This window comes from Hemiscyllium ocellatum, unplaced genomic scaffold (genome assembly GCF_020745735.1).
Source record: "Hemiscyllium ocellatum isolate sHemOce1 unplaced genomic scaffold, sHemOce1.pat.X.cur. R8, whole genome shotgun sequence".
Classification (NCBI taxonomy): Eukaryota; Metazoa; Chordata; class Chondrichthyes; order Orectolobiformes; family Hemiscylliidae; genus Hemiscyllium; species Hemiscyllium ocellatum.
The window spans coordinates 366,409-392,580 of record NW_026867635.1 but is presented as its reverse complement, the minus strand read 5'-3'; positions in this window follow the sequence as shown (position 1 = coordinate 392,580).

The window sequence follows — 26,172 nt, the reverse complement described above, 5'->3', positions numbered from 1 at the left end:
TGTCTGCGTTGACTGTCTATAGCTTATGCGCTTCTTGAGCAATTAGAATATATCTGCAAACATAATTCTGCGAATGCCAATTCAGCCCACAGACCTATATGTATGCGTGTGCATGAGAGGAAGAAGTAGTGGCTGTTTGAAGAATTCTGTCGAGCTTTTCTTTTTAAAATGGTTTACAAAAATAATGTTGAGGGCAGTGCAGATGATGTGTTTTACCTCGACTTCATGAAGGCCTTTGGTAAGGCCCCAAATGGAATGATTGTCCAAAAGGGAGGAGCCCATGGGATCCAAGGCGAGTCGGTAAATTCGATCCAAAATTGCTGTTTGATATCCTGTCACCAACGGTGTTCCACAGGGATCTGTGCATAAGCCATTGATATTTACTCTGTACCATAGTAATTTGGACGAGAAACCTGAAGCTACAATTCGTATATTTGCAGATAACATGAAAATTGGGGTTGTTATCCACAGTGAGGCAGATCGTCTCAGGCTACAGTCTAATATCGATCAGATGATAAACGCAGCAGAGTAATGGCAAGCGAACTTAATTCTAATCGGTGTGAGGTAATGAGAGTTGGTAAATCTAATAAGCAATGTGTGGAAATAGTAAACCGCAGGTCAATGGTGGGTACTGCAGAACAAAGGGATCTTGGTAAAATGTTCTCAGGGTACTGAAGGTTCTGATGTAAATTTGCTGCCTGACCTCGAAATTTCGTGTTCACATGTTTCGTTACCATACGTGGAAACACCATCAATGAGCCAAAAGTGGAGCACATGTGTTAGTGCCACGCTTTCAATCTATGTGTTTACTTTTAATTCCGTTGGTGATGTCATTCGGTATGGTGATGTCAATTCTTGTAGTGCTGTCCTCTCCTGTTCTTATCTCAGTGTGTAATTCAATGTGCTTGTTGATAGAATGCCTGTTGACATGCCATATTGATATGAATTATCTGTGCATGTCCCTGATTGGCTTGTCGTCAGATGGATGTGGTCCCAGTCGAAGTGATGTCCTTCTTCACCTGGATGTAAGGATCTTAGTGAGATTGTGCCATGTCCTTTTGTGGCTAGTTGATGGTAATGTACCCTAGTGGCTAGTTTTCATCCTGTTTGTCCAATGTCATGTTTGTTACCATTCTTGCAAGGTATTTTGTCATTGTCACGAGTTTGCTTGTCGAATGCATATTTTCTTTCAATTCATTAGTTTCTGTTTTAGTTTGATGAATTGTTTGTGAGTTACTATGATGTCAAGAGATCTGAGTAGTCTGCAGTTATATATATTATTTCCCTGATGTAGTGGAGAGTGGCAAAGGTTTTCTGGATGCGATTTGCTTGCTTGTGTGTTGCAGAGAAATTCGTGGACAGTGTTCACTGGACAACATTTTCCAGAATCTGAAAGAGCAAGTAAAACAGAAAATGATAAACCCCAGGAAATGATCTAACCAAAGGAGATGACGTCGCCAACCCAATGAAGTCTAAACACATAAATAGAAAGCAGTTTACCACCAGCAGTGTTTGACCCGAGGGTAACTGATTATTGTTACCTACATTGTGACACAACATCTAAAAGCAAGACTTGCACCCCAGCGAGCAAACTTGGATCCAGAGTTTCAACCCGTGCGTCAGATCTGTGAAAGATTCGCTAATCCCTGAAGATGTCAACACAGGTATGGAAGGTATCTGAATCGGGGACAGGGCTGGGATTCTTATTCTATTGGGGCGAATTGCTAGAGATACTGGAGAAGACTTAAACTGGTCTGGCAGGGCTGTGGGACCTGACACAGTTGTGATGACCAAAAGAAGATGGAGGCTTTTACTGAAGTTATACTTTCAGTTGGGGTTCAACTATCTGACCATGGTACAGCGTTCCAGAAGAACGTACTGCCAAATAAAGCTGTTGGGTTGTCACCTGCTGCTCTGTAATTTTTGACAGGCGTTCAAGAGAGCAACTTAAAAAGACAACACACGCTAGAGCACTGAAGGATAAGAGGGAAATTGATGAATTAAATTGCATTTATGAAGCACAGCTGAGTGAGGACAGCTCTGACAGCTCAATTTCCCAAGATACTGATGCTACTGGAAGGATAGAAATGGAGACAAGATTAGGGAAAACATGACAATGGTACTACGAGAAAATATTGCTGCGGGATTGCCCAGGGAATTTTCATTACTGGAATGAAAAAAGTAAGATTATGTCATCAGTTAGATGCAATTCTTCGACTGACCCCTCATAAACATTGGGAGATTTAGATGCAAATTTATCGGAGATCACAGCCATCAGGAAGAAAAATAGGATTATAATGGTAGTGTTTGTATGTAACCTTTCCAATCCTAGATGAGAAGAGCGACAATGTGAAGCATTTCGACGGGAGAAATTTGCCAAGTGTATTCCAGACAACTTTCGATCAACATGTAAATTGCCCGACAGGTGAAAGGGGCGGAATCTGACTTCCCTTTGGGAAGCAAGGTCCGCCCAAACTGAGGTGTTAATGGTTGAGCAATTTATCAATGTTTCTATGATCGTATTAATTTGAAAATGTCGCTGGAAAAGGAGAGGGGTGGTCCAAAAGTGAAAGTTATAAAATAGGAGAACACCAATCTTGATAGTATTCGACACGAACTTTCAAAAGCTGATTGGGGAAGCTATTTGCAGTAAACGTGAAGTTTGACACGTGGGATTGATATAAAAGTGAGATAAAATGAGCATTCAGGGTCCGCATGTTCCTACTAGAAAATAGGCTCATGCTGACAGAATTAGGAAACGTTGGCTGACAATTTTTAGCTCTGATGAAGAAAAACGACTGACATATCACATATAGTCAGGTGGATCGAGTGAATCCCTTCAGCATCATCGTGTTTGTAGCAATACACGTTGGATGGAAATCATGAACGCAAAAAGGGGACATGAAGTATCTTTGAGGGAAATGTTTAAGGAATATGTAAAGAAATCTTACAAGTAAATTGAGAACAAAGACGTAACTGGGAGAAGATACGGGCCCTCAAAAATCAATGCGGCCATCGATATCTGAAACTACGGCGGTTCTGTATGATCTTAAACAAGCGTTTCACTTCACATGTTACTGTGTAGGATCATAAGGGAAGGCAGGGAACGATCAGCGAATGGTTAGACCACTAATGGGATATTGTATGCAACTCAGGTCTCCGGGCAGAGAATGATATTGTTGAAATTCAAAGGTTTAAGAAAAGTTATAGAAGATGTTGCCAGGTTCGGAGAGTTTGAGGTGCAGGGAGAACCTGAAGAGTCTTGGAATATTTTCACTGAAGCGTCGCAGGGTGAGAGGTGACCTCACAGAGGTATATGAAAACATGAGGAGCATCGAAAGGGTAAAGAAACAAGGTATTTTCACATGTGTTTGTAAAAACAAAACTAGAGGACATCGGCTTAATTTGAAAGGAGAAGATTTGAAATGGACTGAAGGGGTTTTTCTTTGTAGACAGTGATACATGTACAGAATAAACTGAAAAAGCAAGCAGCGGACACAAGTATAATTGCAACATTCAAAAGGCATTTGGATGAGAGGGTTTAGAGCCACGTGTGACAAATGCTGGCAACAGAGATCAGATTTATCTGGATTATCTGATAGGCATGATCGATTTTGACCTTTGCATCTCGTAGAGATAGGGTGAATAAAAAGGGCCTTGGCACACTTGTCTTCAGTACTTTGAGTACAAGATTCAGGAAGTCATTTTGAGTGTTTCCAGGAGTGTAGTGAGGCGTGTTCTGGAATAATGTGTCCAGTTCTGTTCACCCAGTTATTTGACGGATATCATTAATATTCACAATTTTCAGCTCTCTATGCTGGGCATGGAAATTTCCAAGTCTAATAAAAGACTGTAGAGGCTGAGACGCTTCGCATTTGTGCCTGGAGGTTGAGAGGCGACCTCATAGGAGCCTTGTAAAATAATGAGGGCTATAGATACAGGAAATGGTAGTTTTATTTTACCCAAGATGGGAAAGTTTCGAGACCAGAAGCCGTATATTTCAGTTTAGAGAAGGGAGACGTACATAAAAAGAAGTGCGAAATGTTTGAAAGTGTATTGGCCCCAGAAGGGGCAGCTGGGAGGAGCTCAAATTTCGATTATTATCGGCTTCATCCAAAGGGTCAGTTCGCGTGTTGTATGACTATGACTAAGAATAAAATGGATTTTTGATCAATCTCAAGACAAAGCAAGGGAACTCAACGCCAATTAACTTGACGACAGATGTGTGTAAGTTGTCGGAAGAGATTCTGTGGTCAGGACTTACACACATCTGAATATGGAAGCATTGGTTATGGATAGTCAGCACGGCTTTATTAATGCAAATTCGTGTCTCACAAACTTGATTGAGTTTATTTAAGACGTGACCGAGAAGATTGATTAATGCACAGCAATGAGCTCTTTAGTGACTTCAGCAAGACCTTTGACAGGGCTTAGCAGAGAACACAGGTAAGCAAGTTAATGTTAGATAGGATCAGGAAGATCTAGACAACTGGATACAGAATTGTCTTCATTATAGGAGAAGGAGAGTGGAGGTTCAGTGCTGTTGTTCAGACTGGAGGCATGTGACAAGCGGTATAGAGTAATGGTCTGCTCTGTTTCCACTGTTGTGTATCAAGTAAAGGAACAATTTTCGTGAAAGGGCAGGAGGCACCACTAATATTTTTGTGGCTACGTAAAATTAATGGGCAGTGAGCACAGTTTACAAAGGGGATCTTGATCAACCGTACCATTCGGCCACGGACAGAATATGGAGTTTAATTCAGGTGTTCGATGCTGTTAAGACAAACCAGGAAGGACTAAAATAGTTAATGGTCGTGCCCTGGGCAACGTTGTCGAATGGAGAGAGAAAGCAACGGTGCAGGTGCAATTTACCTTGGAACTGATATCACATGTGGATAGTGAAGTGAAAGCGGTATTTGGCACACATGACTTCATTGCTCAGAGTGTTGAGTTCATGGAGGTATTTCTAACATTATCCTGAATAGATCCCTTTGGCAAATAGGCCTACAGGTTGCCATTATAATGGTTTATAAATCGATGCGGGACATACGTGAAGAGACTAGTCAAGGGTAGGCCAGTCCAAAAAAAAACTGGTAAAACCTTGAATAAGAAAGCACAGATTTAAAGAGAGGGGTGACGTGCAATATATTCCACAGAGCAAAGTACGTATATGGAATGAGCTGCTCGGCGAAATGTTAAAAAAAACAATTACAAGATGTAAAAGACATTTGAACAGGTGCACAGAGAGGAGAACTTTCGAAGGGATGTGAGCCAAACGCAGGAAAATGCGACTCGTTCAGTTTACTAAACTTGGTCAGCATGGGCAAGTGAGGCCGAACGATCTTTTTCACTAAATCATGGCTCCATACCTCCAGTTACTGGAGGCGGAGTCTACCGAGATAAGGTATGTTTTAAAAACTGAACCTAGTTACAGAGACAGGGACGGTCGTCTAGACTGGAACATTGATCAAATACATAGAGGGATTCTTGAGCGGGAGGGGTTTACAGAGATATGAACTGTTACAGGAGTTCGAATAATTAATACACTGGTCCACAAGACGTGTCATCGATACTGTGCTGGAGAGAGAACACAGAACAGAAAGACTCCACGTTGCCACCCTCTCGTAGCAGGTCTGCTTTTACCTCCCAAAGGGAACATAAGCTTGGATTGATAACTGAATTACTGTCTTTGCACAACAAAACGTAATGTAAGTTTGGTGAAATGAGCTTTGGAAATTTCTGTATTTCCCCCCCAGCCACTTCCCAACAAATAGCATCTATGGCATGTCATGTACCCCATGTTTTGGAGACCAAACTTTGTTCTCTCCTCTGAGTACTGAGAGTGAATTTACCTGCTGCACGATTTTTTTTAAAAAGCCTGCAGACCTCCCCACCCGTTCGATGAAGGCAAACATACCAGATATCTTGTTGATCACTCTATCAGCCTGCACAAGCATCTTAGTGTACAATGGGACTAAACTTCCAGATCCCTCTGTTCATCAACTTTTCCCATGTCTCGTCCGTTTACAGAATGTTTTCTTCAGAATTATACTTCCCAAAATGCATCACCTCACATTTACCCGAATTGAACTCCATCGGCTACTTCTCTGCCAAACTCTCCAGTCTATCTAAATTCTCCTGTATGCTTTGACAATTGCTGTGTTTCTGTTACGCTACCGATGCTCGTGTCATCTTCAAACATGCTGACCATACCAACAGTGCCATCTTCAAGATGATTTATGTTTACCACAATGAACAGTGGCCCCAGAATTGATCCCGGTGGAACATCACTGGTCATCTTTCTCCATTTCACGAAGCACCCTTCAGCTAATACTCGCTGTCTCCTGTTGATCAAGCAGTTGTTTATCCACCTATCTAGAATACACTTCACACCGTGTGTCTTCACTTTCTCAATTAGCTTACCCTGGGAAACCTGATCAAACGCCTTACTGAAGTCCATGTATATATTGCATCCACAGCCATTTTTTGTTCTCTCAAATTGCTCACTTCCTCAAAGAACTCTATTAAGTTGGTAAGGTAAGATCTTTCTCGCACAATTACATTGTGTCTATCGCTGATACACCCAGTATTTTGCAAATATAAACATATATTATCCCTCAGTACCTGTTCCAGCAACTTTCCCGCGACTGACATCGGGCTCACTGCTCTGTAGTTAACTGGAATACCCCTACTATCTTTCTTGCACAGCGGGGCCACATGAACAACTTGCCCATCTTCCAGTTCTTCATCTGTGTTCAAGGATGCTCCAAAATATTTGTCAGGCACACAGCTATTACTCGCTATACACCCCCAGTTACATGGGATAGATCACATCCCGTCCAGGCGATGTGCCTAAGTTAATATCTTTTCACCGACTCAGCTCATCGCCCCTGCAAATGACAACGTGATCCAGACGTATCAACCTTTTATCTCTAATCTCAACTTTCATGATGTCCCCTGACTCAGTGAACACTGATACAAAGTAATCATTGAGAATCTCAACCATTGTCTCAAGTTCAACACAAAACCTTCCTTCCTTATCCTTTAGTGGACCAACACTTTTTCTCATGAACCTCTTGATTCGTAAAGATAAATAAAAGGCTTTGAGATTCTCCTTATTTCTGCTTTACAAAGTTAGTTAATGGCTCATTTTCACCAGCTTGAATCCTCTGTTCACATTGAACCAATTCGGCCGATATACCTCCAAGACCCATTTTGTTCTTAGCTGTCTGGTCCTTGCATACGTGTCCCTGTTCTTCTTGGCTCGTCGCACGATTTCTCCTGTCATTCACTTTTCATGAATCTTGCCTCTCCTATCACTTTTGGTCAAACTATATTTGAACGCCTCCCACATATCAAATGTGGACTTCCCTTCAAATAGCTGCTCCTAATTCACATTTCGAAGCGCCTGCCGAATTTTCAGGCAATTGGCCTTCACCCTGTTTAGTACTCTTTCCTGAGGACACTGTCAACTTGCTGTACGTGTATTCTAAAACTGACAGAATTGTAGCCGCTATTCCAGAAGGACTTGTACAAACTGGCCTGGCTCATTCCTCAACACAAGGTCCAATATGGCTCCTTCCCTCATTGGACAATTGACATTCTGCTCTCGAAAAATGTACTGTACGCTCTTTTGAAATTTTGTCCATTCCAGACAACTGACATAAATGTATCCCAGTCAAAGTTGGAAAATTTTAAATCTGTCCTGTAATACTGCCTCAACGATGTTACTGCATCCTTCTTTTTTCCCTGCACTACTCATATTGCCTCACTGTTCAAGCCCTTCATTGTGCCCTCCTCTTTCACAGCCTTGATATTATCCTGGATCAGCAATGCAACTTCTCCACCCATTTTATTTCCCTCTCTGTCCTCTCTGGATCCTGGAACATCACGTTACCAATCATGCCTTCCTTCAAACAAGTCTCTGTGATCGCGATAACGTCATACACGCAGGCTCCAATCCAAAGGGTAAGTTCATCCGCATTGCCGACAATACGCATTTCATTAAAGTGTATGCACTTCAGACCAACAGTTCGTTTACATTCATCTACTCTCTGCCTACCCTTCTGTTCAGTAATGTTATCTTTATATGATCCTAACTATCTCTCGTTTCCACCTCACAGTCGAATTGAGTTCTCTTCTGATTCCATGTTGTACCATTGTTCAATGTCTGTAAAGAAACACCTGGGAACTATAGAACGAAGGCCAAGATCTGTCCTGAATACCTTGCTTGAGAACATTCCAAGGAAAAAGATATGCATGCATTTGGAAAACAGGGTTTGACTACGAGTATGGTTTTGTGAGTGAGAGGTCATGACTCGCAAATGCGTTAGATTTGTTTAATGGAAGTGACTATGAAAGTTGACGAGGTCTGGTCGTCAAAAAAAATCTATACAGATTTCAGTCAGTGTTTTGCTATGTCCCCACGTGATAGGCTGCTCTGGAAGGTTAGATTACATGGAATGCAGGATGAACCGGCAAGTTGGATACAAGATTGGTTGATGACAAGGAGCAGAGTGCAATATTGGAAGGGGTGGAGGCCTGTGACTAGGATAGTTCCTCAGAGTTCGGTGTTGGGGCCAGTGCTGTTTGATGTCGATATCAATGATTCTGGTGAAAATGTGCAAGGTATGATTAGCAAGTTTGCAGATGATACTAAAATAGGCAGTATTGTGGACAGTGAGGAAGGTTCTCAGTAATTGCAGCAGGAACTTATCCAGATCTAAAGGTTTCCTCTGAAATAGGCAATAGAGTTTAATATACATAAGTGTGAGGTGTTGCATTTTGGAAGTAGTTTCAAACCAAAGTAGAAGTTTCACAGTGAATGGCAGGGAGTTAATTAGGGTAGTGGAACTGAAGGACCTTGGTGTTCCGACTCACATTTCTCTGAAAGTGGATTCAAAGGTAGAATGGCCGGTGATGAACGCTTTTGGCACTCTGTCCTTCATCTGGCATGGCATTCAGTAAAGAAGATGGGAAGTGATTTTTCAGTTGTGCAATACGTTGGTGAGATCACACTTGGAATACTAGAAAGAGTGCAGAAGAAATGTGGCTCGGAATCAGTGGTTGACTTATGGACAGACGTTGGACAATTTAGGTCATATTTCTTTAGAGCATAGGGAAATGAGGCAGGCCTTATTCAGATGCATAAGATCATGACAGAAATGCATTGGGCGTATGCAGTCAGACATTTTTCTAGCACTGGGGAATGGAGGACGAGTGGGCAGCATTTGAAGGGTAGAGAGAAAAGAATAAAAGGGGAACTGCGGAGGAACATATTTACACAGTGGGTGGTATGCTTCTGGACTGAGTTGCAAGCTGAAGAGGTTGAAGCAGCTGCATTCAAAATATTTAAATGGCATTTGAGTGAACACTTAGCTAGGTCTAGACCAGCTTGGACTAAAGGCTCCATCTATGACCTGTAGGTCTCTAAAACGCTAAGATTATGTACTCCAGGTACAGTCTCACGAAGACCCCATGCAGCTGTCGTACCTTTTCCTTAACTTTCCACTATTACCTTTATAATATTTGCCAACATTCCAACTTTCTGCCTGTTCAGCTGGTACAGTAATAGCCGCCAGTGGGCTGAATGACCTCCTCCTATCCGTCCGTACGAGGCACATTTGGTGCATAAATGCTTCTTTCAATCATTGAGCAGCAGTGTCAATGCACTGAATGATGTTTCAATATTCTGAAAAAATATATAACAGGTCTCTTAAACTAGTAGCAGGATTACACAAAGTCAAAGAACAAAGTTTGTGCGAAGATTTGTAGCTCGGGTGCTTGTTGTAGTGGTTATGTTCGCCGAGCTGGAAGTTTTTGTTGCAAACGTTTCGTCCCCTGGCTAGGAGACATCATCAGTGCTCTGCAGCCTCCTGCGAAGCGCGTCTTTGATGGTTCTTCCGGCATTTATACACTATAAATGCCGGAAGAAACATCAAAGAAGCACTTCGCAGGAGGCTCCAGAGCACTGATGATGTCTCCTAGCCAGGGGACGAAACGTTTGCAACAAAAACTTCCAGCTCGGCGAACAGAACCACTACAGTCAAAGAACAATAAATAATGTTATCTCTCCAAAATTCCAGAAATTGGCACATATTCCGTAAATCCTTTCCTATTCATATAATGACCTAGATATATTGTGAAATTTTAAAATTATCCCAGTTGCCATTACTTCCTCTGTCAACTGACATCATATATGTCCCATTCTCTGCATGATAAAAGTTGTCCTAAAGATCACTTTTAAAGCATTCCCCTCCATATCTGTACTTGCCCTTCCCAGCAAAAAGACCGTGTTTGTGGCCCACCTCATTGCCCTTCGTGGAATTATAAAAGTCTACAGCTATCAACACTCTAGGTAAAACAGCCCCATCCTGTTCAGATTCTCCCAAGAGCACAAACCCTTCAACTCTGGCAAAATGCTTTTCTGTACCTTTCCGAATTCCACATCTTTCCTATAGGAAGCAGAGCGTAAATGCACACAATGTTACAAAAGTGTCCTAACCAGTGTACTGTGCAGTCACTTTGTTCAGCAAGTAAATTATTTTATCCTTGCTTTATTTTCCAAATGGTTTGAAACCTACACAATCTTGCATATCCCTGGCACTACTCCCATACATAAGGATGAAAGACTAAAAATCCATGGGAGTGCTTATGTTTGGTCGTTTAGCAACAGACATCCATTTTATCCAGACTGAGAAAATGTTCTCAACTATTGCGAGATGAAAGTGAAGTGATAATTACGTTAGTTGAAAATGTTTGTTCAGTGCCTGTGAATAATGTCAGTCTCACTGGATTCTCGTTTTCCCAGTGGATATTTTCCATATTTTAATAATAAACTGATACCATTCAATGAGTGATCCCACCGTCAGAGTGGGGCCGTCACCAACACCATCAACAGCTCCAGAGAAAGGGAGAGGAGAGTTCAGAGTCTGAGAACAAGAAATTTGAATGTACAGAAAATGAATCAAAGTCTGAGAACGATCGATTGCAATGTTCTAACAATTGCCAAAGGTTTATCTGAGGCTGTTTGGTATCTTTCGACATATTATAACCAATGGCCATTATCACAGCGGATCAAAATTTCACTTTTAATTGTTCAACATTTTTATTATCCTATCCTGGCTATCGTTGGTGTCCCTGGTAAGTCTCGCTACCCATTATTTTTTCTATTAACCATGTTAAACTGTATTACTGTTTTTTAAAATAAATTTACTTAACATTCGTTTCCACTGATGTTATTGTTGAGACTTCGAGTCCACTTATTCAGTCTAAAAAACACTACTAACCACATCTGTGAAATTGTTGATCCACATTCTCCATCTTTGCTTCTGACACTGTCCCTCGTGTTTATGTGCTGACCGTTAGCATTCTATCTTTGAATCATGATTCATTGCACCCCTGTTCTTGTTATGTAAATATTTGCAGCCTGAAGGTCACTATCTTCTGTTTTGTTTGCAAACTCGATTTCCTTCCCTGACTCCATCCCACGCCTCAGCAACATCTGCGGCTGAGATGAGTTCCAGATGTGATGATCCTTTTAACCATGAGCTGATTGCTGAAATCATATCCTGACCATTCATAATTTTAACAACTGACACTTCCAGGATATATTTTACTCGCTCATCCCATCTGCTACTTGAACCTGGAGCAATGAAATACAGTCTGAATGTAACCAATAACATGCTGATGACACTCCTAACCTCAAAACTGAAGATGCAATTGTGAGTCAATATTCCACGTAATGTTTCTGAACTGACACAAAACTCCCATCCATCCATCATTCCTCTGCGTACTGAAACATATTGTTATTGCGTTTGGCAAAGACTTTCTGTTCGTATTCACAAGCACATAATCACATCTGTCAGTGAACTATCCCTCAGTCTCGGCTTGGACAAATCAAGTCTGCACTGCACAACATGACTGATAGTTGCCCATGGCAAATGCAGCAAAATATATCTGAAAGCAGATAGGGCGCGTATAAACGTCACAAGTGCAGCAATAGTACCTCTGTAACCTCAATATCAGCAGCAGTTTTTGACGCACAAGATAAACAAAAGAACGTTTCAAACTCATCAGCTGTTTCTCCAAAATTAGTTAATCAGTCTGGGACAATATTCAAAGTAGGCTCTGGTCAATATTATTCAGAGAATCTTAGATTGCGAAGTAGTTATGGTTCCAAAAACCTTTAAACGCAGTAGACGAAAAGATTCAAATGAGTTTCCGACGGAAAGGACGATCATTATCCTTTCTCTTATCAAAACAAAAAGGACTGAACATAGCGGTTAGCAGAAATTGGAATGTGGTTTGAATGAACACACTGAGACAAAATTTGTTAGCTAAAAAAAACATGAGATGTAATCACGTAACTCTTTTGAGACTGAACAAAACTCAAGTTCTTGAGAAAAGTAAAAAGTTTTCTGAAGTAGTGAGTGAGAATACATTCATTGACAGTTAAGAGGGTGCAAGTACACTTACCAAATGCTACTTAAATATAGCATTCATTGTGGAAACCTCAAAAAGAAAGATAAAAAAGTCTGGGAAAACATTATGAAGGACTGGGGTGCCCACAAGCTTGTATCTCAATGATGAGTGAGTTCAAAATGCGGAAGATGGCATACCAGAGAGGCAATTCCAGAGAGCTACGTTTTCATTGCTGACCAACACTAATCAAAGTGGCTGACAAACGAACAGTCATTCCCTTAAGCATTTTTATGTCAATTCGTTGCGACCTGTTAGCTGTCGAGTTGACATGGAACGTTACGTTATATTGTTAATGATTGCAATTCCTCGGCAATTGGCTCCAACGATTTTCTCCACCTCAGATGCATTGGTGTAGATAATGGTGCGTTCGAGTCCCTGCTTCCTGAAATATATGATGAGCCCTTTAGTTTAGGTGACACTGAGGTAATGATTATTAGATTTGCATAACATCGTAAAGCACATCATTTTTTTTTCTGTAGCAGTATTATTTGATATCGAGCCTAAAAATAACTTGTAGATGAAGGTCGAACGGAGCTTGGCCACATTCATGCGGATCCACGGACTATAATAACGGGCTGAGTGCATAATGTTTTGAGGCACCGACATGGAGGCCTATCGTGGAGGATATCCTTTTGTCTCATTTCACTACTTATGGCCTGTGGGTCAAGAACTGAGGATTCCAATTGCAGGTGGAATAGCCACTACCTAGGTCTGAGAGCGATGAGATCAGCTTGGTTAGAAACATAGAGTTGTAAGGCAGTTCTGTAGTCACATTGTAGAAGCCTGATGTAGTTCATATGGATGTTCAGATATTCCAGTGAGTAGTGTTGAGCTAGAAAGATGGTATGTAACGTGAACCTATTGGGTAGGTCGACAAATTGCAAGAGATCAACTCAGGCTGGAGGCATAATTATGAAGGTGACAGCCACAGCGTTGTAGTCATTGAGACATCTTGTATTTGATTTGTGTGATACCCGGATTATGTTGGCCTACTTAAAGCAGGCGGGGACTTCAGATTGTAGCAACTACAGGTTAAAGATGTTAGGCAATACTCCCACCAGCTGATCCACACAGTGCCGGAGGATCCATTTGGGCCATTCACTTTCCTTGAGTTCACTCATAAAAAGGCTGGTCGGATGTATGTGATGTTGACTGAGAGAGTACGTGCACGATGGCTTTCAGGCAGGCGACAAATTTGCAATGACCTGCTGTATCAACCAAGCAGACAATGCAATGATTCAGTGTTTAGCACTGTTACCTCATTGAGGCAGGGATCTATGTTCCATTGCAGCTCCGGGCAACTGTCTACGAGGCCTTTGCGCAATCTGTCTGTGTCTGTGTGGGTTTTCTCTGGGTGCTCCGCTTTCCTCCCACTAATCCAATTTTGTGCAGTTTAGGTGAATTGGACATAATAAATTTCACATACTGTTCATGGACGTAATGGGTAGGTGCATTAGTGAGGGGTTAGTCAAGTCGAATAGCGTCATGGAATGGATCCAGGTAGGTTAATCTTTGCAGGGTCGGTGTGGACTTGTTAAGCCAAATGGCTTGTTTCCACACTGCTGGGGTTCTATAACAATATGCGCCCGCTGGGAGATGGGGATGTATGGTGTGAAAAATTGTGTTTGGCTTCATTTATTTTTAGCCATTTGAAAACGACAGATGTCCACGTGGTTAACTTGGTTCTCAAACGTCGTCCAGTGTTGTCTCTTCGTATCTTTAATGGCCTTATCGAAGCTGTATCTGGATTTATTCCTAAGGTCCGAGTCGTCAGCATTGAATAAACACATTTGGCCTTGTGTAGTTACTGGTTCATCCATGATTTCCGGCTGGCGCATATACTGATTGCTCTCGTTGGTGATCTCTCCACATTTGCTGATGATGGTGGCATACTCCTTCAGATGAGCCACTGAATGTTTGAATATCTGTTTTTCAAAAACTCAAGAGGGTGAGGGGGCAGAGCTGAGTGTGCTGGTCAAGGAGAAGATGCGAAAAACTGAATGGCCTGAAGATGAATTCATTAGCTATACCAGATATGTTACATCTCAGAGGTCTAAGGAAGATAGCCGAAGAGATAATAGACACCCTAATGGTGATGTTTCAGGAACCATGAGGATGACAGTCTGAGCGCAATGAAAGAAATGCTAATGCAACACACATGTTTCAAAACTGGCTAAGGCAAAAGACCGAAAATTATAACCGTTTAGCCGAACCTCGGTCATGGGTAACATCTTGGAATCCATTGTGTTCGATGAGAGTTTTGCATACTAGGCTGTGGGTGGTAAAATAGGGAAAAGTCAGTAACGTTTCGTTCAGAGGCAGTGCTGCCTTAAGAAACCGCAAGAATTCTTTGAGGAAGTAAGGAGCAATCAAACAAACGAGAGTCCATGCATGTTAACTACGTGGACATAAAGAAGGCCTTTGACAAGATGCTGCATGGGAGACTATCGAGTAGGAAAAATGTCTGAACAGAGTCTTGGCTGTCTGACAGAAAACTGAGGAGTGAAGAGGAAAAGTGCGTTCTCAGCACGGATGTTGGAGACAAGTGTTCGCCCACAAAGCTCAGGTTCGGGTCTAAAACATTTTACTGTCTGCATTAGCGATCTACATGAAGGAACTGTGCGTTCAGGTTAAGTCTGGAGATGGGACAAAACAAGTAGAGGGCCAGTTCGTATTGAGGGGGCGGGGAGGGTGCAGAAGGATTTGTATAGGGGAATAGAGAAGTGTGAGGTCATGAACTTTAGTTCGAAGAAGAGAGGTATGAACTCTTTTCTAAATACGGAGACATTTCCGAAGTCTGAAATGCATAGGGACTTGAATTATTTTCCAGGATTTGTTCAAGGTACACTTGCAGAATAAGTTGGTATTTAGGATGATAAATGCAATTATTACATTTACTTTGAGAGGAATTGCATATGAAAGTAGGGATGTACGTCTGAGCCTGTGTAACTCTTGTCTGACGACAATTGGAACATTGTGTGCAGATTTGGCGCCCATGCCGCAAGAACAATTTGTTGGCACTGGGGCGTCTTCAAGGGAGCTTCACGAGAATGAACCCAGTAAAGAAAAGATTAACAAATTAGGAATGTTTGTTAACGATACAGTATTTATACTCAATGGTATTTAGAATTATTAGAGATTGAGGATATGGTTAAGAAAAAGAAAGAAGCATATGTCAGGTATAGACAGGATAGATCGAGTGAATCCTTAGAAGATTATAAAGGAAGTAGGAGTATACTTACGAGGGAAATCAGGAGGGTAAAAAAGGGACATGAGATAACTTTGGCAAATAGAATTAAGGAGAATCCAAAGTGCTTTAATAGATATATTAAGGACAAAATTGTGACTAGGGAGAGAATATGGCCCCTCATAGATCAGCAAGGCGGCCTTTGTGTCGAGCCACAGATATTGAGGGAGATACAAAATGAATATTTTGCATCAGTATTGACTGTGGAAAAGGATTTGGAAGGTTCAGATTGGAGGGAAATAGATGGTGACATCGTGCAAAATGCCCAGATTACAGAGGAGGCAGTGCCGGATGTTTTGAAATGGGTAAAGCTGGATAAATCCCCAGGACATGATCAGGTTTACCCGAGAGCGCTGTGCGAAACCAGAGAAGTCATTGTTGGGACTTTTGATGAGAGATTTGTATCATCGATAGTCACAGGTGCAGTGCCGGAAGACTGAAGGTGGGCAAATGTAGTGCCACTGTTTAAGAAGGGCGGTAAAGACAAGCCAGTGAACTATAGACCGGTGAACCTGACCTCGGTGGTGTGCAGGTTGTTGGAGGGAACCGTGAAGGACAGGATGTACATGCATTTGGAAATGCAAGGACTGATTAAGGATAGTCATCATGGCTTTGTGCGTGGGCAACACGTCTCACAAACTTAATTGAGTTTGTTTTTTAATGAATTAACAAAGAGAATTGACTAGGGCGGATCGGTAGATGTGATCTATGTGGACTTCTGTCTGGCGTTCGACAAGGTTCCCCATGGGAGACTGATTATCAAGGTTAGATCTCATGGAATACCGGAAGAGCTAGCCATTTGGATACAGAACGGGCTCAAAGGTAGAAGACAGAGGGCGGTGGTGGAAGGTTGTTTTTCAGACTGGAGGCCTGTGACCAGTGGAGTTCTGTACTGTGCTCTCTTCTTTTTTCCATTTACATAAATGATTTGGAAGAGGAAATAAGCGGTGCAGTTTGTAGGTTTGCAGATGACACCAAAATTTGTAGTGTAGTAGACAGCGAAGAGGGTTATCTCAGAATACAACAGGATCTGGACTAGATGAGACAATGGGTTGAGAAGTGGCAGATGGAGTTTAAATCAGATAAATGCGAGGTGCTGCATTTTGGGAAAGCAAATCTTCGCAGGACTTTTACACTAAATGGTAACATCCTAGCGAGTGTTGCTGACGAAAGAGACGTTGGAGTGTAGGTTCATAGCTCCTTGAAAGTGCTGTCTCAGTTAGATAGGATAGTGAAGAAGGCGTTTGGTATACTTTCCACAATTGGTCAGAGTATTGAGTACAGGTGCTGTAGGTCATGTTGTGGCTGTACAGGACATTGGTTAGACCACTGTTGAAATATTGTGTGCAATTCTGGTCTCCTTCCTATCGGAAAGATGTTGTGAAACTTGAAAGGGTTCAGAAAAGATTTACAAGGCTGTTGCCTGAGTTGGAGGATTTGAGCTATAGGGAGAGGCTGCACAGGCTGGGCCTGTTGTCCCTGGTGCATCTGAGGCTGAGGGTGACCTTATCGACGTTTAAAAATTATGAGGGGCATGGATCGGATAAATAGGCTCAATTATTTCCCTCGAATCGGTGAGTCCAGAACTAGAGGACATAGGTTTAGGATGAGAGGGTAAAAATATAAAAGAAACCTAAGAGGTAACATTTTCATTCAGAGGGTGGTGCTTGTAAGGAAAGAGCTGCCAGAGGAGGTTTTGGAGGCTGGTACAATTGCGACATTTCAGAGGCATTCCGATGGTTCTTTGAATAAGAAGGGTTTGGAGGGATATGGGCCGGATGCTGGCAGGTGTGATAAGATTGAAATGGGATATCTGGTCGGCATGGACGGAGGGTCTGTTTGCATGCTGTCCATCTCTATGACTCTATGACAAGAAGTTTTAGTGATCTCTAACTGAAACGTACAAAGCACTGAGTAACCTGGAGAGATTGGCTATTGAGAATAATTTTCCATTGGTAGGAGAATCTAGGATACGAGGGGACAGCGTCCAGAATAAAGAGGGGACCTTTTTATAATGGAGATAGGGATAAACTTCTTCAGTCAGGGATTGATGAATCTATGAAAGTCATTGCTACGTAAGTTTCTGGAAGCCAGGTCGTTGGGGAAACTGAAGACTGAGATAGTTCGGTTCTTGATTGTCAAGGGAATGAGTTTTATGGCGAGAAAGCGGGACAATGGAGCTGAGAAACTTGTCAGCCAAGATTTAATGGCGGAGTGGACTCGATGGGCTGAATTGGTTAATTTCTGTTTCAATATCTTATTTTCTTATGGTGTTATGGACCAATCTGAAGCTTCCAAGCCATCCTGTAGAAACTATTTCACTGCCTTAGACCAGCACTGTACCAGTTTCAGCAGTGGATCCTCAAAGTTAAACGTTTGCTTGTAAGCAGGGAGGAGAAACACAGCATTGCAATCTGATTTTCCAAGCAGTGGATAGGGTTTGGAGCAAAGCTCAAGGATGTTCAGCCTCCTTGTGGGAGATGGGACGTGTTGGTGGTATTTTGGTAGTACTCTCTTGGGATTGACCTGTTTGAAGTCGACACCAAGGATGATTAAATCCTCGGGATATTCCATCTCAAGTCCCTTGAAGACCGTAAGTCCATAGGCGCAAAACCTTCGCCATTCGGCCGCTCAGTTATGGATGATAGGTCTTTCAGCAAATCGTAGAAAGTGAATACTGCAGATACTGGAAAGTCAGAATCGAAAAGCGTGGCGCTGGCAAAGTACACGTGGTCGCTTTACATCTGAGAAGCAGGAGAGTCAACGTTTCGGATATAAGCCCTTCACATTGCTGATGAAGTATTTATATCCGAAACATCAACTCTCCTGCTCCTATTACTCTCCCTGATCTATTTTTTTTCCAGCGCCTCGCTGTTCGATTCCGAAAGGTTTTTAATTCTATTTTCCCGCTTTCTCCCTCTAACTGTTGATACCCTTATCAACAAAAAAAACTTAGCTATCTGTGATTTAGAAATTTACAATGACCTGACCTCCACTGAATTCTCTGGTAGTTTACTCCACGGATTCACTGATGAAGTTTGTCCATGAATCGTTTCTAAATGGTTTCCCTTTACTCGAAACCTGTGCCATTTGGTCCCAGTCAATCTTCACAATCGAAACATCTTCGCAACATCCACCCTGATCTGCCTGTTCGACATTTGCTATGTTTCAATGACATCCCTCCTCATCCCCCTAATCTCCATTGAGTGGAGTCTCAGAATTTTCAGATGCTTCTCATTTGTTTAGCCTTTCATTGCTGGGATCATTCTCGTGAATTCCCCCGGTATCCACTCCATGGCTAGCACATCCTTCTTGCGGTATGGAGTCCAAAAATGCTCACACTACTCTAAATGTTGTCTTACCAGAGCCTTGTAAATCCACAGAAGCACGTCATTGCGTTTGTATACAATGAGTGATACGATTATTCCTGTCTTCCAAATTACTGTGCCAACCAGCAAGTTTACCTAAAGAGAATCTTGGACAAAGACTCATATGTCACCTTACGCTCCAGATTTCTGTTTTTCTTTTTCCAATTAGATAATTGGCTACGCCTCCATTATTCCTAACAAAGTGCATTTGTAGTGGCACATATTTTAGTTTGCAATTCCCCATGGTGTGTGATGTAGACTGCTCTCAGAATGGTGGATGTCAACTCGCATGTGAGGTCGGAAGGATGGCATGTTCTGGATCCGAGGAAGAGTAAATAACGAGGTGCTCCACGTTTGAGAACTCGGAGTTACTGATCAGGAGGCAGACCTCATCAACTCTTGCTTTAAAAGAGATCACCATGCACTCCATATGATGCATTGAGAAACGTTCAGGTTGAAAGGCATAGTCGGGTGCAGCAGGAATGTAAAACAGATCTTGTAGCAAGAACCAAGTTCCTGCTGAAATGCAGGTCTTGCTTTAAATTAATGCATTTTATTCCCAATGGCTTTGACAATTGCTGGATTTTGCTAGTGAGGAGAAAATTAAATCCATGTCACCTTCATGCCGCCATGTCGCTCTCTTTCCCCGGTAAAGTGGCTGGTTCTGGTTGATCCCGGGCATCAGTGATGGAAATGTGCTGGTCCAGAAAATGGGTGAGTGAGTCCAATTGAGTCCTGCATGCAGGTTATGGACATGGTTACTCATGCACTTGATTGGGACATTGCAGCAGCCCAGGAAATAAATTTTATTATGAGAAGAATGTCGCTTATTGAAACGGGAAGCAATGAGACGGTCAAGGTTATTCCTACAGAGTGGAAGTAGTCCTCAAATCAGACTCCGTTTGGTTTTGCCAATGTGAAGGAGGCTCAGTTGTGCACAGCAACGGCAAGGGACTTGTTTGCAAGAGTACAAGAGAAATTCTGATTCACCCAGAATGTGTGTTTGGGGTCTTGGACAGTGAGGAGTGAAAAGGTGAAGGGACATGCACGACCTTATGCAATTTCATGGGAAGGTGCCATGCAGGAATGTGGAAGTGTTGGAAGTGATGGAGTTGTCACAAAAGGAATGGCCTCTGTGAAATGCTGATAATAGGAGGTCGTGGTAGCAAGGGAGTGGTGTTGACATCTGTGATTGATGGCGCAGTCCTGCTGGAGGTGCTGGAATTAACGGATAGTGATTATTTCTGGTTTCAAGTACTTTGGAAAATGCTGTCAAGGGGACCTCTATAATTCCGGTCAGGAAGGAAAGGTTGTGGAGTGAATCACAGGAGATGCATAATTCACACCTGAAGATCATGTCCCTCTCAGTTAGAGCTGTCGATCACTTGAGAGAGGGAAAAGGAGATCATGTCGGATGCTGGACAATGGAATGTGATAGAAATCGAGAACTTGGACAGACGGAGTCACTCTCAAATGTTTAACCACAATTGGAATCCCCAAAATAGTAATTGACAAGAACCTGGCGTCCAGACTGCAGCTTTTTATCTAGTGTGTGTTCTAAAGCCGAATGTGAAAATCGATGTGGTGGAAGTCAGTTGATGTACAATTGTACAGACGTAAGGGGAGTTTTCATAACTACTAAAAATGGTTGTTTCTGTTCAAAGAAAAGGCCTCAATAAGAAGACTAACCACCTGTTTATCACGGAGGCTGTCAAGGAGAGTATTCAATCACAAACTGAAGAATTGAAACTGGTAGAAACTGTTTTGGACAGCGCTTGCATGTAAGGAATCTGAAAGAGAATACAGGTAAAAACAGCGAATAGTTAAAATGATTAGCAGATGGTGTTAATGGTAAAATTAAAGTGTGAGACCATGGACATGGTCACAGGAAAAAAAAGCACAAGTTTATTATTTAATAGAGCGGATTCCCAAAACAAAATGCAATTCAAAGTGAGCGGGATGTTCCTATGTATAAAATGGAAAGTTAATATGCTGGTGCACCAAGTAAATGCCTTTCTTCATTGGACTGGTTCTTGCAGATAAAGACGTTGACTGATCAAAAAAATGTCTGCAATGTTTAGGCGATTATTCAATGTCGCTGAAATGAGTGAGAGGTGATATTTCTGAAAAAAAGTACAAGACACAGTTGAGACTTGACAAGGTAGATGTTCAGAATCAATATCAATGTCTGCATGGAGTATTGCACGGAAAAAGGTACTAAGAGGGATTGGATCAGGGTGTCGTACCTACCTGGATTTTCAAAGTTAGTTTTCCAAATAGACATCTAAATTTGAAGTCCTCAATCTGCTCATGTCTAACAGATCCGAAAGGCTGAGTGGAACTTGAGAACATAACACTGAGGGGCACGAGAGATCCATACGATCCTTTGTCACCACTACTGAACGAGAATATAAAAACGTGTCTCATCTCATTTTGGTCAAGCTACACTTTTCTGTTAATATCCCATTCTATGTGATTGACTGGTTGAGCGGATATCATGCAAAGTCAGGTTCGATATAATCTTAAGGTCTAATTTCAAAAGCATCTGTAAAAGATTATTCCCACTTGAATGATTTCCCACGTCGTAAATTTCTCCTCATCCCTGTTGTGAACGTGTTTGGAAATGCCGCTTTTTTTTCTCAGTCCTGCTCCTCCAATGGTCACAATATGGTTTCAATATAATCATTTTGGTGAAATGGCCAATCATACAGGGTTCAGAAAGGTTCAGCTTCCGTGACGGAGACAACTAAGGCAGAATTATTTAGTCAGCAGCCACTGAGTTAGAACCCACTGAGTTAGCATGATGTCTCTGTGGTGAGTACTGCTGCCTCATAACAAAAAAGGCCCACGCAAGTGATATTCTTTGAGGAATGTGCACGCTCTCCTGTGTCTATATTGGTTTTCTCTGTGTGCTCTAATATGTTCCCACCATTCAAACATGTGTGGGCTAGGTTGTTTAACGATGTGAAATGCACGGTTACAGGCAAAATATAGGGGCATGAACCGAGATGTGAGATTTTTCAGAATGTTGGTGAGGACTCGATGGACAGAATGGCCTGAGTCCACGCTGTAGCGATTCAAAGAAAATGTCAACAAGTTTGGTCAAAACAAATACCCACTGGGTTTCCACTTGGTTCATTTTCCTGAAAATAGTTGATGGCTCAGTAAGATTACCTCTTATTCAAAGTGGAAGCGTTTTCGCCTTTATAATAAAGAACTTCCATTCAAGTAATACGAGAAGTGAAACATCTATGAACTCCACTCTAGATAATTACATCCTTTATCAGGAGAGACTACAAAATAAGCCTTCAAACAAAACCTTCCAGATGTGTTCGGAGTCAGACTGCATATAGCTGTAGCAGTATTCTCTCCCGACAATGCTGATTTGAAGTAGGATATTTCCCTCCCCACCCTTTCCGCCTTCTGCAAAGACCGTTCCCTCCGTGACTACCTGGTCAGGTCCACGCTCCCCAACGACCCACCATCCCATCCTGGCACTTTCCCCTGCACCGCAGGAAATGTAAAACCTGTGCCAACACCTCCTCTTTCACCTCTATCCAAGACCCTAAAGGAGCCTTCCACATCCATCAAAGTTTTACCTGCACATCCACTAATATCATTTATTGTATCCGTTGCTCCCGATGCGGTCTCCTCTACATTGGGGAGACTGGGCGCCTCCTAGCAGAGCACTTTAGGGAACATCTCCGAAACACCCGCACCAATCAACCACACCTCCCCGTGCCCAACATTTCAACTCCCCCTCCCATTCTGCCGAGGACATTGAGGTCTTGGGCCTCATTCACCGCCGCTCCCTCACCACCAGACGCCTGGAGGAAGAACGCCTCATCTTCCGCCTAGGAACACTTCAACCCCAGGGCATCAATGTGTACTTCAACAGCTTCCTCGTTTCCCCTTCCCCCACCTCATCCTAGTTCCAAGCTTCCAGTTCAGCACTGTCTCCATGACTTGTCCGACCTGCCTAGCTCCTTTTCCACCTATCCACTCCACCCTCTCCTCCCTGACCTATCACCTTCATCTCCTCCCCCACTCACCCGTTGCACTCTATGCTCCTCTCTCTCCACCCCGACCTTCCTCTAGCTTAACTCTCCATGCTTCCAGCTCACTGCCTTTATTCCTGATGTAGGGCTTTTGCCCGAAACGTCGATTTCGCAGCTCGTTGGATGTTACCTGAACTGCTGTGCTCGTCCAGCACCACTGTTCCAGAATCTGGTTTCCAGCATCTGCAGTCATTGGTTTTATCTACCTGATTTGAAGTACAGCTAGCGGGTATAATCAAAGTAATTTTTAAAAAAGAAATATTCAATTTATTAAACAAATGAGAAGATTCATCTTATTTTCTCAGAATGCCGTGAGACTTTCGAAACCTCTTTCCCAAAGAGCATTGGAGGGAGAGATATTGCATATTTTGTAGCATAGATTGATTGATGAAGTATTAAGTATTATCAAGGAATAGGAAGCAATATGCAATTTGGGAAAATATGTGGCCGACAAAGATCAGAACTGTGGATGTTCAGAACACTAGGAATCCAATCGAAAAAAAATGCTGATGCAGAGAAAATTGCAAAATAATAGCGGTGATCAAATATATCCAATATGTACACAGAGGACCATTGGGTCCTCTCTCATTAGAGAGTGAGAGAGAGCAAAATAAAGGGTCAAACTGAGGATCCGCACACCACGGTGGAGCAGTCAGATTGAGAAACCTAGACCTTCGCGGTGACATCTGTCGGTGGGGGAATTGAACCGACGCTGTTAATCTCCCTCTGCATCACAAAATAGCCATCCAGCCAACTGAGTGGGAGATTATGTAACTGTGATAGACAGAAATAGTCAAATGTAAAAGACAATAGAAACTTTTGGAGATGCTACAAAAAAGGTAACAGTTCAGGATAATCGCTCAGTGCAAAGCAGTTCTGCTAGAAATTATTTTATAATGAACTGAGATGTTTGTTTCTAGCTGAATATAATAAGGCAAAACACCTGAAATAAACAGAAATGTGAATTATGATTGAATACGAATAACTCTAAAATAAGTGAGCATTTTTTGTGTGCATTACGTGTGCTAACCATTGTATAAAAATATAAAGCTGATGGAATGCATTACTTGGAGAGATGACCTTCATCGGAAATGGGTGGAGAAAACATGCTTGAATGAAAAACCCACATGAAAAGTGCTCTCATTTCGTTCGGTGAGTGATTGGAACCTGGAGTATTGATTGACCGAAAGTTCCTATAACATGTACCTTGGAACACAATTCGATCAGCCCCGATCTCACTGAATGGTGAAGCAACTTTGCAGGGTTGAATGACCTCATGGTGCACCTTAATGACACTTGATTCGAAAAACAAAGTAAAACTCTTCTCATTCCGCTTATGTATTATGCCCTGTGAGACTTACATTTTCATGAACGTGGGCATTGTTTAGAACATTATCCGAAGCATTTTATAGTCAACATCATCCAGACAGTGGCATTCTCCAAAACATTCCATTCTGTCATTGATATTCTGTGGAACATTCTTTAAATTTTCAGGTTATTCTTCACGCGATTGCGTGAAGGTGCTTCAGGCAGCAGTGAAAGTGATGGAGCATTCAGCTTTTTCGCGGGTTAGTGGAATAACAGATGTGCAGTGTATATGAGGGAGCAGAGAGTATTCCGTGACAGACCGTGGAAGGTTATTGATGCTTGTCCTGTTTTTCTGGACATTTGTTCAGACTGCAGATACTCATCTGAGCTGGCTAGTGAGCACAGATCTTACTTGGTGTGGCTGGTGATATGGCCTCCTTTTGGAAGAGAAAGTTCTTCCTGTGTACTAGTTCATCCACCAGGGCCTGAGTACTGCTGTCGACAAATTGAGGTGTAAGTGTCCCTTTTCTGCACTGTTCGAGTAACACGTGCAAGGCAAGTTTGAAATTAAATGTTCAACTGTCGTCCATTGGACTTTTAAGCAAGGCACCAGCACAAGCAATCAGAGAATATCCGATGAATCTGGTCGACAGCGACTATTGACAGCCATCCGTGGTGGGCGAATCCGGCTGGCATTCAGTCAGCGGGCTGCCATGTGGATGGGTAGGTAGCTACTGATATGAGATCGAAAGATAGCGCTAGAAAACCAAATCGACCTCGTATAGATGATACCTCTGTCACAGTCAATGAAAATGACAATGAGACAAATTAATCGAAGATTCAGCACAATGATTCAAAGACTATGCTGTCCACACTTCACATTACAAAGCTGCAGAACAAACGCTCCCGGACATCAGAACTCACACAAAATTCCCCTCAACTGCAGGAAATGGTGTTCAGTACTGAAAATGCTCCTTGAATAGTTTCAGTTTGTTATTGTTAAACATGGAAGTGCATCCGTTTTTGACATTTTCCCTGAACCTTCCCCTTTTTGTCTATTGCACAAACTCCTCAAAGCGAAACGCTGGAGAAGACCTTGAGGGATATTATCTATTCCTATTTGGATGAAAATGGGCTTAGCACTGTTAGGAAACATAGTTTTGTGCTGGAAAAGTCAGGGTTCCAAAATTAATAGAATTATTTAAGGAAGTGAAAAAGTTGATTGAAGAGAGAATGACTTCAGAGAAACCTCCGTCAGGCATTTGATAAGTTTCCCTATCTTCGGCTGTTGGGGAAGATGATGGCGAATGGGTTCTCTGGTGTGTGAGCTCGATTGATAGGGATCATTAGGAGAAAGATCCTGAGAATATAGGCGACATGACTCGATGGAATATCGCGATTGTCTAAATCTTTTTTCTTTGTTTTTATTTTAACTGATATTCCCCACATCTCTCTCTGCCAGATATTGTCACAGCACAGCCCCCTTTGTCATAGCGCAATTAAGATATTTAGCTGGAAATGAATGCAAGCGGCACATCCTGTCATTTCCAGAATATGCTGCAATTTTCCTCAGGCAGTGCAATGTATAAACAGTGCCACCGAGCAACGCGGTTTAGTGTGAGAGGCGCGGAGGGACTCTGTAAAACATTATATGCTGGGTTGGTAACTGCTGTCGCTTTATGGATCAGTTCACTGTTCTTCGCTTCAC